The sequence below is a fragment of the Hemibagrus wyckioides genome, linkage group LG03 (assembly GCF_019097595.1).
Source record: "Hemibagrus wyckioides isolate EC202008001 linkage group LG03, SWU_Hwy_1.0, whole genome shotgun sequence".
Classification (NCBI taxonomy): Eukaryota; Metazoa; Chordata; class Actinopteri; order Siluriformes; family Bagridae; genus Hemibagrus; species Hemibagrus wyckioides.
In genome coordinates, this window is record NC_080712.1 from 31,336,233 (window position 1) to 31,350,301 (window position 14,069).

General features: G+C 38.8%; 1 non-coding gene across 1 annotated transcript; it reads right to left on the minus strand.

The window, feature by feature from the left end:
• Positions 1 to 71, minus strand: trnag-gcc (transfer RNA glycine (anticodon GCC)). Its single transcript has one exon. It is a non-coding gene; the product is annotated as a tRNA-Gly (tRNA).
• Positions 72 to 14,069: the final 13,998 nt, after the last annotated feature.

Consider the following 14,069-nt stretch of genomic DNA (forward strand, 5'->3'; position numbering starts at 1 on the left):
TGCATTGGCCGGGAATCGAACCCGGGCCTCCCGCGTGGCAGGCGAGAATTCTACCACTGAACCACCAATGCTTAGATACAGAAACCGGTGTGCCCTTCCGCTGTGAAAAATAGGCCCCCGACAAGCAGCCACGTTGTACCGAGAGCAGAAATGATAAAACATTAGCAAATTAAATGTTCTTTCAGGATTTCGGTGCTACATATAATCTTAAAAAAGCATCAGACGACAGCAAACGTGATAGAAATATAACATTTAATATCACATTTAATATAGAGTGCAAACATTTTAAACCCGCCACACTATTGTCATTTTCCCCCCAAAACAATAATTCAATTAGGATGTATAGATTTCTTAATTTTAGTCTTAACCAAAACTGTGTGTTGTTTCTTTGTGACTCCTTTGGCTTTCCATGGTCAAAGCTCCGCCACGTGCACGCTTAAGCATCTGAGCGCGAGAATAAAAGTGTTCCATGGCGAGACTCCAGTGAGAAAATAAACATTCTGACCAACTGGTGTATATTTGTCAAATATTAAGAAATTGTGAAGTTTTTCGTGACAAATCTCCAAATTAAACGCAGACACTGGTTTTCTGCTGTATTTTAAAGACACTCAAGACATGCTATAAACTGATAAATCTACACAACTACAGCAAACCACTTCAAGCAGGTGAAATGTCAACTAACTGAAATATTTCCATTAAAAAAAGATCTCTTAACTGAAAGGTCAGTAAAGTGTTGAGTGTGGCATGAACAGGTCATGTGAGGGGAGGGTGAGAGAAATCCTTCATGATGCTGCAGGTCTTAATGAGAATAAATAAATAAATTCATAAGTTTAGTTTATGTGTTATGATTAAAATGATGTTAAATTCACCCAATATAGGATAAATTCTATAAATACAATAATAATTTAAAAAATAGATTCACCAATTTGACTGAGTAAGTTGCATTCCTTGTGAAAAGTGGAATATGTTGTGAAAATCAGTGTCCATTTCTCCAGTAGTAGATGTGATGCATCGGTGTATTGAAGCTGTTCTGGAATCTTGTGGTCACCAAAACACCTTACTGTTGGACTCTATATTGTTTTTTTTTGCCTATTTGTATTTGTCACTGGAACTTAACCCTGACTTATCACTTGTGCACATAATAAACAAAATGAAGACACATTTTAGACAATGTTCTAATCTTCTTTTTTTCTTCCTCTCCTCATCGCTTTGTTTAAAGGTGGAATCGGTCAGTGATGCGTGTTGAGTGGACGCTGCCTTAATTAGAATGTAAATGAGAGGACGTCGGGAGGAGGTAGATTTCTCCACACGCGTCATAGTGAGATGAAGGACACAGGAATTTGGATGCTGATAACGTCGCCCAAAATTGTCAGTGATGTTGAAAGGACAAAGTGAAGTGCAGCAGAAGAGTTTGCATCGAATCAGTCTCTCTTAATGTATGCTTTTGCGTTTATCGCTGGTTAATGAACTTCTTTTTTTTGGGTAGCATTAATTGATCCCTCCTACTCATACACACATATTCATCTCTGTGGGCTACCAGGATGAACAACTCAATCCAATTCTGAAATCCACTTATTTATTAATAATATATTTGCATGAAATTGTCTTTTATAATAATAATCAGTTATGACTACTCACAACTCACACTTTTACTTAGTCAGATCCCCAAGAAAAATAACTGCTTCAGTTGTGGTATATATAATATATACAGGAACCGTAATCAGTATATGTCTTAATATACACCGAGAGGTGAAGTGATCTCATCATCATGGCGCCTGTTAGTGGGTGGGATATATCAGGCAGCAAGTCAACATTTTGTCCTCAAAGTTGATGTGTTAGAAGCAGGAAAAATGGACAAGAGTAAGGATTTGTGCGAGTTTGACGAAGGGCCAAATTGTGATGGATAGACCACTGGATCAGAGCATCTCCAGACCTGCAGCTCTTGTGGGGTGTTCCTGGTCTGTAGTGGTCAGTATCTATCAAAAGTATCCTTTAAGTCCTTTAAGTATCCTTGATGTCCTGTAAGTTGAGAGGTGGGGCCTCGCAACTTACAGGACTTAAAGGATCTGATGCTAACATCTTGGTCAGCAAAAGGGGGACCTTTTATGTGCATGTCGTCATAATGTTATGCCTGATCAGTGTAGCTCAAGCTATTTATACAAAACATTATTTTGTAATCCAGGATATATTTAAACTTCTCTTACATTTTATTTTATTCTAAATGTAAAAAAAAAATATGAATTTACAAAAGTTACAAAACAGAAAAAATGGAACACAGATAACAGAAATACATTCTCTCAACAAATAAAACTCTATATTCCAAGAAAGTATGCATTTATTACGTTTTTTTTTTCTTTTTTTCTTTTGAATGAATCAGATAACTATAAATTAAAACAAGATAACAGATCCAGTAAAACTAGAGAAAAAAACAAGAAAGTTGGGAATAAAGGTTTTCATACTTTAAAAAAAACAACAGCAACAAGATGACATATACATGCATGCCTAGCCATGGCTTGTTGACAATAATGTAGACATTATAAAGAAATCAACACCTGTGACAACACAATATTGTTAAAATATGAACTTTTGGACGTTAACTGATACACAATGACATCTCTCTTTAAATATGTACAAACAGCTCGAATTCTGTTGATTGTCTTATTCTAAATTTTCACATCAATAGTCTGTATTGTGTTCCTCTAATAACATTATTGACAAAACCTCATTCAGCGATTGCTTCAAGGCAGGATTTAGTTTTGGATGGATGGTTCAAGTTATATCTATACTCTTCACACACACTGCAAAAGAGAAGTTGACATGAGGAGAACATACTCTGACCACGAATAAGCATTCCATTTTTCCAAAAAAAAAAAAACACTGTACAGGGTATACTTTTTGCAGATTTTAACTACACAACATCAGCTATAACTACACAAGATCTGAGCTATCAGATCTTCTAAGCAAGTTACAAGATATCAGAAAGATATCTCTATACATGAATAGTCTTTAAACTATTGTGTTTTCCCCTGGTTAGCGCCCTGCCCAGGAATCTAACAAGGGTTGGCCTATTGAGAGCGCTCTCATGTGAAACAGTACTAAGGTACTATATTGTTTTGACCACTAGAGGTCGCTAACGGAAAATTTAAAGCCTCCATTCTTCACAGAATAAGTAAATAATATTTCTATACCAGTGATCACCAGCTTCCACCAGTGTCCCAAACGCCATACTACACACTATGCACTATGACCTTTTCTGTTTAGTGCATGATTTTTAGAAGGGTTGACTTCATCACCAGAATTTAACCCGTTTTATCCAGTACTGTTGTTGAAAAATCACGCAGTGTGAGCTAATTTAAAATACATTTGTAAGATGGAATTCCATTTTGGGATTTGTTTCTCACCCAGCGTCAGCACCTGGTAGCCCTGCTCCTCTGAAGGCACCTGAAGTGCACTTCTTTTTCTTGGTGGAATTTTAAGTGTGACCACATGACTTTAGTATATTCTGTTTATACTGCACAGTAGTGCAGAATAGTGTGTACATATGTGATTTAGGCCTTGATTCTGATTGGTCAGAAGGTGTTGCCTAATATTGTCTTGGTCTCCCTTTTGCTGCCAAAACAGCCCTGAGCCTTAGAGACAAGGACTCCACTAGATCTCTGAAGGTGTGCTGCGGTATCTGGCACCAAGATGTTAGCAGCAGATCCTTTAAGTCCTGTAAGATGTGAGGTGGGGCCTCCATGGATTGGATTTGTTTTTTCAGCACATAACACAGATGCTTGATTGGATTGAGATCTGGGGAATTTGGAGGTCAGGTCAACACCATTTGTGCTCATCAAACCATTCCTGAACCATTTTTGCCTTGTGGCATGGCGCATTATCCTGCTGAAAGAGGCCACAGTCATAAGGGAGTACTGCAACAATGCTTAGGTAGGTGATACGTGTCAAAGTAACATCCATATGGATGGCAGGACCCGAGGTTTCCCAGCAGAACATTGCCCAAAGCATGACACTGCCTCCGCCGGCTTGCCTTCTTCCCATAGTGCATCCTGGTGCCATGTGTTCCCCAGGTCAGTGACACACACGCACCAGGCCATCCATGTGATGTGAAAGAAAACATGATTCATCAGACCAGGCCACCTTCTTCCATTGCTCCGTGGTCTAGTTCTGATGCTCACGTGCCCATTGTTGGCGCTTTCAGTGATGCACAGGGGTCAGCATGGGCACACTGATTGGTCTGTGGCTATGCAGCCCCATACGCAACAACCTGTGATGCACTGTGTATTCTGACACCTTTCTATCAGCATTAACTTCTTCAGTACTTTCAGCAACAGTAGCTCGTCTGTTGGATCGGATTCACACATGGGCCAGCCTTTGCTCCCCACGTGCATCAATGAACCTTGGCTGCCCATGACCCTGTCGCTGGTTCACCACTGTTCCTTCCTTGGGCCACTTTTGATAGATACTGACCACTGCAGACCGGGAACACCCCACAAGAGCTGCAGTTTTGGAAATGCTCTGATCCAGTGGTCTAGCCATCACAATATGGCTCTTCATCAAACTCACTCAAATCCTTACACTTGTCCATTTTTCCTGCTTCTAACACATCAACAGAATTTTCGCTTGCTTCCTAATATATCCCACCCACTAACAGGTGCCATGAGGATAAATTTTCTGAATTGAATTGAATTGAAGTGAATCATCAGTCTTATTCATGGCACCTGGCACTGGTCATAATGTTATGGCTGATGTTATGATTTCTATAGTTGCAATGTATATTGGAACTGAATGATGGATATTTTAGGTGCTGAAAAATTGCTAAGGAGTGCTGTTATAGGAAAATAACTCACCTCAGCTAGTGATTCTTGATTATTTTCCTATAACAGAAATACAAATATTAAAATTGTAATATATACTTACTTGTAAATACAGTCACATGTAGCTTTCATGTCAGGAACTGTGTGTGTGTGTGTGTGTGTGTTTACCTGAAGCAGTAGATGGCACTGCAGGATAGCATTACAGCAGCGCTGCTTTTCTAGCCAGACTGAATGACTTGTACATTAGTCATCAGTCTTTACTGGAGTGGCTCATATTTTTACTTTCTGATCTACCTTTGTCCACTTCCCTTACACACACACACACACACACACACTCACACACACACACACACATACACACACACACACACACACACACACACACACAAATACACACACTTGGCTGGTGGCTGTTAAAAATGTGACAAAAAAAACACTGTGTTGGGGCTAAAACTTTGATTTGTTTTACTTTGCTTCTCTCTCTCTCTCTCTCTCTCTCTCTCTCTCTCTCTCTCTCTTGCCTTTTGCTCCTGTTCTCCACCATTCCTCTTTTCCCTCTGTTTCTCTTTGTCTTTCTGCTTCTTACATCACCCTTACTCTTCTCTCATTCCTTCACTCAATGTTCATTTCTCCTTGCTTTCTCCTCTCCTCTGTTTCTTATACTAAAAAAACAAAATCCAGTCTCACTCTTTTCCCATGGTCCATCCCTCTCATTTTCTCAGTCTTTCACTCCATCGCTTCATTCCCTCTCTTTCCTTCTCTGCTCTCCTCTGTCTTCAGTTCAGGCAGCTGCTCTTACATGTGTAGAGTGAGACATGTGTGTAGAGGTGATGTCATAAACAGTTCAGTGTGTGTGTGTGTGTGTGTGCAAGGAGCATTGGCCTTTAAATGAATATTAATACAATAAAAGTGAGTAATCAAGCTGTTTCATGTTGTGGTTCAACTGAGGTCAAATCTGGCAGTCTTCCCATGTCTACACACACACACACACACACACACACACACACACACACACAGACACACACAGACTTATCAAGGTATAATATGTGCAGGAATAAACATAATGTTTTATAAGTTTGGTTTGGCAAATAAATTAAAAATAAAAATTTTCAAATAAAAAATGTTTCAAACGTGTGTATAAATAGTAGCAAAGCTAGCAAAGTGGCTAGATCTCTTGCGCATTATTTATCCTTGCTAAACGAAGATAAAGTGTGGTCTCTAAGCTCCCTGGAACAGAGGGCCTGATCCCAAAATGGCCGCTCCTGAATCCGAGTCGCTCCTGCGACTCCGATCTATTTCCCTCGCTTTTCTCTCTGTCTTTTGTTCATCTGTTTCCTGACATCTCGTTCTTCTTCTCCCTGTCAGCCTCACACTCCAGTCTTGTTCTTCGGCGTGTTTTAGCTTTGCACTTAAAGCTTTTTGCACTTAAAGTTAAAAACCCTGCTCTCAAACACGAGCAGTCTTTCTTCCTGCTCTATCTCTCCATCTCTGCCGTGTTATTGTGTCTAAAAATGCTCTCAAAGAAAGAAAAAAGCACACAGCGTAGTCGGACGTGTTCTCGCTTTTCATGCCTGTCACGTCATGATTTGCGGCGTATGAACAGAGATCTGTTTTATATATCACTACTGGCTCTGAACTCGTAGTGTGATGTAGAGAAACGAACGCAGAGCTTTAAATAGTGCTGTTATTTCTTTACCTGGGAACGTTTTTTTCAGACCATTAAAAGGTGAAAATGTGTCAAGAGTACTCACCGAAATCACAGAATGTTCCTATAGAACGTTTATACGCCACTAAACAAACGTTCCCATTACGGCCAAGCGTTGCCATAAAATTTGAAGCTGTAATTATTTGTTTGTTGAGTGCTGAAAGTTCTACTGAGGTGACAGCGCTCTCATTAATATTCATCCTGACTACAGCGGCCCGTATAAAACAGTCATTACACGTCTGAGTACACAGTGTTTTGTATTTGACCTAAAAAAATGCTGTCTTCAGTGTAAAACGACATTTTTCATTTTTCAGGCATCTGAGGTAATATCATGCAACAAATGGAAAAGACTAGAGTTGAATTAAAAAACAAAACAAAAAGTTAGGAATAAGTTTTATTTTAAAAATTAAATTCCTGTGTTAGTATTGTAAAAGTAGTAGTAGCTTTTATTTGTCACATATACATCACTGCACAGTGAAATTCTCTCTTGGCATATCCCATCCATACGGTCGGAGTGCAAGGTCAGCCATGATGCAGCACCCCTGGAGCAGAGGGGGTTAAGAGTCTTGCTCAAGGGCCCAGCAGTGGCAGCTTAGCAGTGATGGGGATCTTCTGATCAGTGGTATCATGCCATATCATGCCTACATTATGTGGATATTGTCTCTGGTCCATCTTTAACAGGTCTATGCAGGACACCCTAAAATCAAAGCTGATGTTTTTTCCTCATTAGATCATCTCTTTGTTCAGACTACATATGTTTTGGAGCGTTTCTATAGTTACAGTCACCCAGAATATTTCACTCTGGACCCCTAATTTGGGTGAAGCCCTCGAAACACGCCACCATTTTTTATTTAAAAGCAAGGCTTGCCACACAACTCTATTAATTGGTACCTTGCACCTCATTTGAAAGGCCAGTGGTGCAGTGTGGCATGACGAAAACCTTGTATTGCACAATTGTAGAGCGCAATTACAGTTTTATTGCCACAGTTAACTTTCAGCTCGGCTCATTTATATAAGCACCTGCTTAGAGCCGAGGGTGGATTTCGCTCCACATTAGACAGTTCTTTTTAGTACAGCTTGGATTTTAGGCCGTGAGGATTTATTAGCCTTAACCTCCTGACATATTATTCATTTTATTATGTTCAGGCATATTATTTAGAAATTTTTGAGCTAGTAAATATTGTGTGACCAATAGAAAAGGTTATGAGACAAAATATTTTTCAAATTGACTGTACTTCAACACTAATTCATCGCCAGTAACATTAACTTTCAAGTGGTTATGTTAACTGATATTTTTTTAAAAGTCTAAAACTCCAAATAATCCGTATTAACCAAAGTTTATATCATATATTAACAAAAACTCTTGAATTGTGTACATTTTAAAGATATAAACATATAATATCCTAATTTTATTTCACTTGCAGTAAAAATTTAAAGTTTATTATACAAAATATATACACATAAACTAAGCCTTACGAAATTATTCAAAGAACTTATACTGTTGAACTTCATAATGTATTCAGTTAGCACTTTTAATTACTAAATCTAAATTAGCAACAAGTTAGCTAGCTGGATAGAATTAGGGGTGAATAAGTGTTTATGAATATGACTTATAAAATCCTCTCAGAAATATTGTCAGTTTAGCTTGATAATAGCTGGCTATATCGAGCAGCTAATGTACATTTCTATGACATAAAATCCTGCCAATTTAGCTCATGTTAGCCAGCTGGAAAGAGCTAGCAGTGAACAAACATTTATGAATAAGCCTTAAAGTCCTCTCAGAAGTTCTGTCAGGTTCGCTCAAGTTTGCTAGATAGATCGAGTTATATGTGGTTTGTGAATGTGATTCTTTAAAATCCAGTATAAAAAGAGAGAACATTATGCACATTTATGAATATGTCTTCAAATACCATTTAGGTGCAACATTCAAGCACATGCAGATCTTCTTATCTGAAATTTGTATGAAGTGCTTCATGAATAACGCAGTGAGTGACTGAGATATAACTGAGACACTGATGAGGCTGGAATGCACCCTTGACGCACAAGTAAATACCAGACCTTTCAGAGACGTCTGTGCTATAGAGTGTGAAGTGATTGAGCCTGTGCCATCCATGTGTCTGTAATAAGAGCTGGAGACACCAGAGCAGACCTCCCAAAAAGCAAACTTCTCCCCCACCATTACTTGACAAGAAACCCTCTACATTCGCCTTCCACTTACACACAAATTCTCACACTGCCTGGATATGACCTCCAGGTCATTTTTCTGCAAGCAGGAGAGCCAAGTGTGGAAATGACCCCTGACCTCGGGTGCTGGCTGAACATTTGGAGAGTTGTTATGTTGTAGGTATTCCTGCTCTTATATTTCTGTTTGCTTTGGAGTCAAAGGTGCATTGCCAATTAAATTACGAATACGGGAGATGAAATGACTTTTAAATGACAATTAAAATAGCTTGTATGATAATGATTAAAAAATATATAATACCACAGCTACATCACAGTACCGGTTGAAATTTCAAAGCATTTTCATTGCATTTTGAATATTGTGCAATGCTTGTACTTTAATTTCCAGACAATACAGTGCACAATATTGTAAATGTCTGTATGGCTTGAGTGCAAGTTATGTTACACAAGAAATAATAATATTATACACCAATCAGGCATGACATTATGACCACCTGACTAATACTTTGTTGACCCCCCTTTTGCTGCCAAAACAGCCCTGACCCATCAAGGCATGGACTCCACTAGATCCCTGAAGGTGTGCTGTGGTATCTGGCACCAAGATGTTAGCAGCAGATCCTTTAAGTCCTGTAAGTTGCAAGGTGGGACCTCCGTGGATCAGACTTGTTTGTCCAGTACATCCCACAGATGCTCGATCTGGATTTGGAGGCCAAGTCAACACCTCAAACTCGTTGTTGTGCTCATCAAACCATTCCTGAAGCATGGTAGCTCGTCTGTTGGATCAGACCACACAGGCCAGCCTTCGCTCCCCATGTTCCTCAATGAGCCTTGGCCGCCCATGACCCTGTCGCCGGTTCACCACTGTTCCTTCCTTAAACCACTTTTGATAGATACTGACCACTGCAGCCTGGGAACACCCAACAAGAACTGAATCCAGTGGTCTAGCCATCACAATATGGCCCTTCATCAAACTCACTCAAAGCCTTAGGCTTGCCCATTTTTCCTGCTTCTAGCACATCAACTTTGAGGACAAAATATACGCTTGCTGCCTAATATATCCCACCCACTAACAGGTGCCATGATGAGGAGTTAATCAGTGTTATTCATTTTACCTGGCACTGCTCAGAATGTTATGCTGATCGGTGCATGTGTATATATAAAACAAAAAATCATTATGGTTAAACATGGGATTTTCTGACAAAAGACTTTCTACTTCCCACTTCAGAGTGATCACTCAACCTTGATCTGAAGCAAAATGGATGCTTAGAGTAGCTAGCAAATGTTTAGTTTGTTTTGGCTTTTTATTTCTACATATATTCATCATTAAAGAATAAAAGAAAATAAACACGGCAAACAGTAGAACCTATAAAGAATTTTATTGAAAAGATACTTAGAAGGTTTGAATTAAGATTTTTATACTTATACGTATATTATAGTTGCGTACCAGTGCAACAATTTGTAAACTAATATGCAGATTACTACAAGTTACTACAGTTACTGTTACACCCTCCCCCATGCAATAATGATCATTGACCAATCATATAAGTCTTTAGGCGTGTCAAAAATCAACTTGAGTCTTGGTTTTTGACTCATTAGCATAAATCTTTAACCACAATCAAGAAATTCTGCCAAGTAAATATTAAAAGCTCATCCATAGTCTGTAGTGCAAAAACAAGGTAATTAACAATTAGAGAAGTTGGCGCTGTTCCAAAAATTGTATAGCGTGTCGATTTACAGTTTTTTGTGACATCATTATCCTGTTCTGGTTTATCACAATGTCAACAGTATCATACCGATATACCATTACACACCTAATTGAGAACATAAACAGCTGTATGCCATGTGTCCCGGTTAGTGTTTCAATGAGAATTTGTTCTTCTCCCTCATACTATGTTGTCATAGTGCGATGTTTTACGATTAGCCTGTGGCTCAAAAAACTTCAAACCATGATGTCACAGGTAGCGTTTTATTACATGTACACTCGATTAAGGGAAGTGACTGCAGTGTTCACGACCCACTTACTAAAGGAACAATTAGTGCTACACATGCACTGGTTTGCGGTATGATAGGTTTGATTTTAAGGCATGCTTTGATTTGATGTCTAGACATTACTTGTTATGGACAGCTTAAAAGAAGCATTGCCAAGAAGATTTTAAAGTATGTACTATACTTATACAGCCACTACCCAGTTTTAATTAAACCCTAAGTACTATCTGTCAGGCTGTCACTGAAAAAAGAGCACTTCTACTGCGTTTTTTAAATGACTTTAAGTTGCCTTTGGCAGACAAGTGCGTGTTTTGAAGGGTGCGGCTTTATGAGGATTATAAGTGTGTGATTTACAGATCACCTTTCATTTCTGAGAGGAACGTTTAGCTATCATTATAAAAACAGCAGAATGCTGATGAAGCATCCAGATGTAGTGTGCTTTTTTAAGGATGTTTTTTTGGAGCACATCCACAATTTACTCACACAGCAGGACAAAGCCAGAGTGACAGCGATGAAAGGAAGTGAAGGAAGGAAAGAGGGATGTCAACACAAGAGATCCGATATTGCTTAATTGACTTGGAAAGATAAAATCAGATGTTTTAAGCCATCGGTCTTCTTTATCAGTCTTTTCACATTTGCTACATTTCACCACGTTTCACTGGTCAGGGGTCCAAGAACTTTATTTGTCTGACTTGAAACTGAGAGTGTAATTGCTTGGACTGGTTCCACATGTTCTGGTTCCAGTTTGATTTTAAAAATGGCGCTTCTGCCGGGTTGTGCTATGCCTCCATGCACTGTGGCCATCTGTATCATAACTCAGTAAGTGTAAGCTCTCGCCTGAATATTTGGCAACACTGTCTACTCTGCAGGCCCGAATCACATCTATCTCGACCTCTGGAACACTGTCCCAAAGTCCAAGCCACTTTCTCAATTCATTAAGCAGCATAATTAGGCTATTTTGTAATCAACAGAAGCAAGGCTTACTGGAAGGGCTTCTGTATTGCTAATCAGAACAGAATAATCGAGTGTGTTTCCAGCATTTGAATCAGATAGAAAAACCTTTGCCTGATGCATAATGTTAGATGACTAACATGATTCTTTAGTATTAGAAAAATATTTATTCCCCTTTTTTTTTACCAAAGAATCAGAAAGTCGTTAATATAGTAATGACATGTTCCAGGAAGATTATGCTGTAATGAAATGTTTTGAAAAATGTACTTCTAACAACATTCCTAGGGCAACACTGGTTAGGTATCTAAATTAGGTTCTTTAGAGCCCTTATACAGTAATTATCAGGAAAGGTGAGAACCACCTGGATACTCAGTTGTGTGCATGCATTCCAAGACCTTTTAACAAAATCATGAAGTTATTTATAACACAGTATTTACAGTGATTACTGTCTTCATTCAGTCATCTTTCTCTGGAACATTTTTTGTTGAGTTCTCGCAAGTCAGCTCTAGCTTCAAGGAATTCTAAAAGGAAAAGGAATTCTAGTGATTATCCAGAGACACGGAGAATCACCTGTATAACGTATGTGAGAAACGGACATAAATTAGGACCTCTTAACTAATTCCACTTGGATGGACGAGGTTAACCTTATACAACCTGGAGAAGGTGCACAGTGGCTTGACGGCTCATGTTTCGAATCCATCCCAATGCTCAGCTAATATTCTCAGACAACAGCAAACATTACCATACTGTTTGCATTGATGTTACCGCAAACAAAACCCAATTTTAGTAAGATAAAGTAAAGCTGGACAGGGTAAATATTAAATGGAAATGTTCTGCTTTAGCTGCATCAGCATGTGACAGATTGTGGCAATGGGGCATGATCATGCATCAGCTAGAGTAAATGTACTCTATGTTTTATCTTGTCTTGTCTATTCTTAGTAGGCAGCTCATCAGGTAGCTGAGTCCCTGTGTAGCTGAATCTAGAGACTCTAGATTATCTGAATGTTTTATGGACATTATATTCGTTGAATGTTCAGTCAATTATGTTGTTTTTTAAATAGCAAAAATATCTTATGTGCACCTTTTTGGGAACATGGGAACATTCTTGTAGTATTCTCTATTACTTCAAATGCAACATCAATGCATCCACACGATCTTTGCTGGTGCAGCCTGCATAATTTTAATTATCTACAGCATATAAAAATCGAACTGCAAGTCATTTTGGAATAAATTTCTCCAACAGTCCATTTTCAAGAAATAAGATTCTCTCTTGAGAGTGTTTCACTTCTTTATTTATTTGCCGTGTTAATAGCTTGTTCCTGTTCTAGTTGCTTGGGTAATTAGACCCACCTGTCGCACACAGCCTGCTTTTCTCTCCTCCTTGTTTCAGCTTTTCTACATTTAACCGAAGATCATCTGAGTGCCTGCAACCTTTTCTGCACGACCAAATTACATTCAGGCACCAAAGCAAGCAGCTTTCATTTGTGTTTAATGCTCCTCAACCAACAGTTCCCCCCACTCTCATACTTCTAATTAGATTCAGGGAAAATGAACTCTAATTAAAATTTTAACACTCCCCTTAAAATGCACTAAACTGGCATGGCGGCCTGTTCACCACACAGGCCTGGTGTTTTTACGCTTGAACCAGACTGAGGAACTCAGAGGGCCCTGATACAAAAACACATTTCATTAAGTCTGCTATTAAACTGCTGTTGATTTCCCTTCTCTTTACAGTATACACTCGCTGTGTACCCTTGTTTTTTTTAGGCACCATCTCCCTTTTTGTTGTTTTCCTTTGGAGCTTTTCTTGATAAGAGGTGAGGCAATATCCTGTTAGGAAATGAAATGCATATCAGATAAATCATGGCAATAAGAGAAATGAGATTCACATTCCTGCTTTCTTCTCACATTGTTCAGAACATTGTTCCCTTGTGATCGCTTGCGTAAGTTTCTGAATCACCCTCGTACTGGGCTGCAGGTCTTGGTATTGACTTGACCTGAATGTCCAGGATTAAAAGATAAGAAAAAATTCATTTAAACATAAGATTATGTATTATGTTTATAAAAGCAAATTCTGTATATGAACCTTTGGATATGAATTTCTCTTCAGCCATTGAATAACATAGAAGTCCCTTATAGCTACACTATATTGCCAAAAGTATTCGCTCACCCATCCAAATAATCAGAATCAGGTGTTCCAATCACTTCCATGGCCACAGGTGTATAAAATCAAGCAGTTTGTTTTCATCAACCAGGCTGTTTTTACAAACATTTGTGAAAGAATGGGTCGCTCTCAGGAGCTCAGTGAATTCCAGCGTGGAACTGTGATAGGATGCCACCTGTGCAACAAATCCAGTCGTGAAATTTCCTCGCTCCTAAATATTCCACAGTCAACTGTCAGCTGTATTATAAGAACGTGGAAGTGTTTGGGA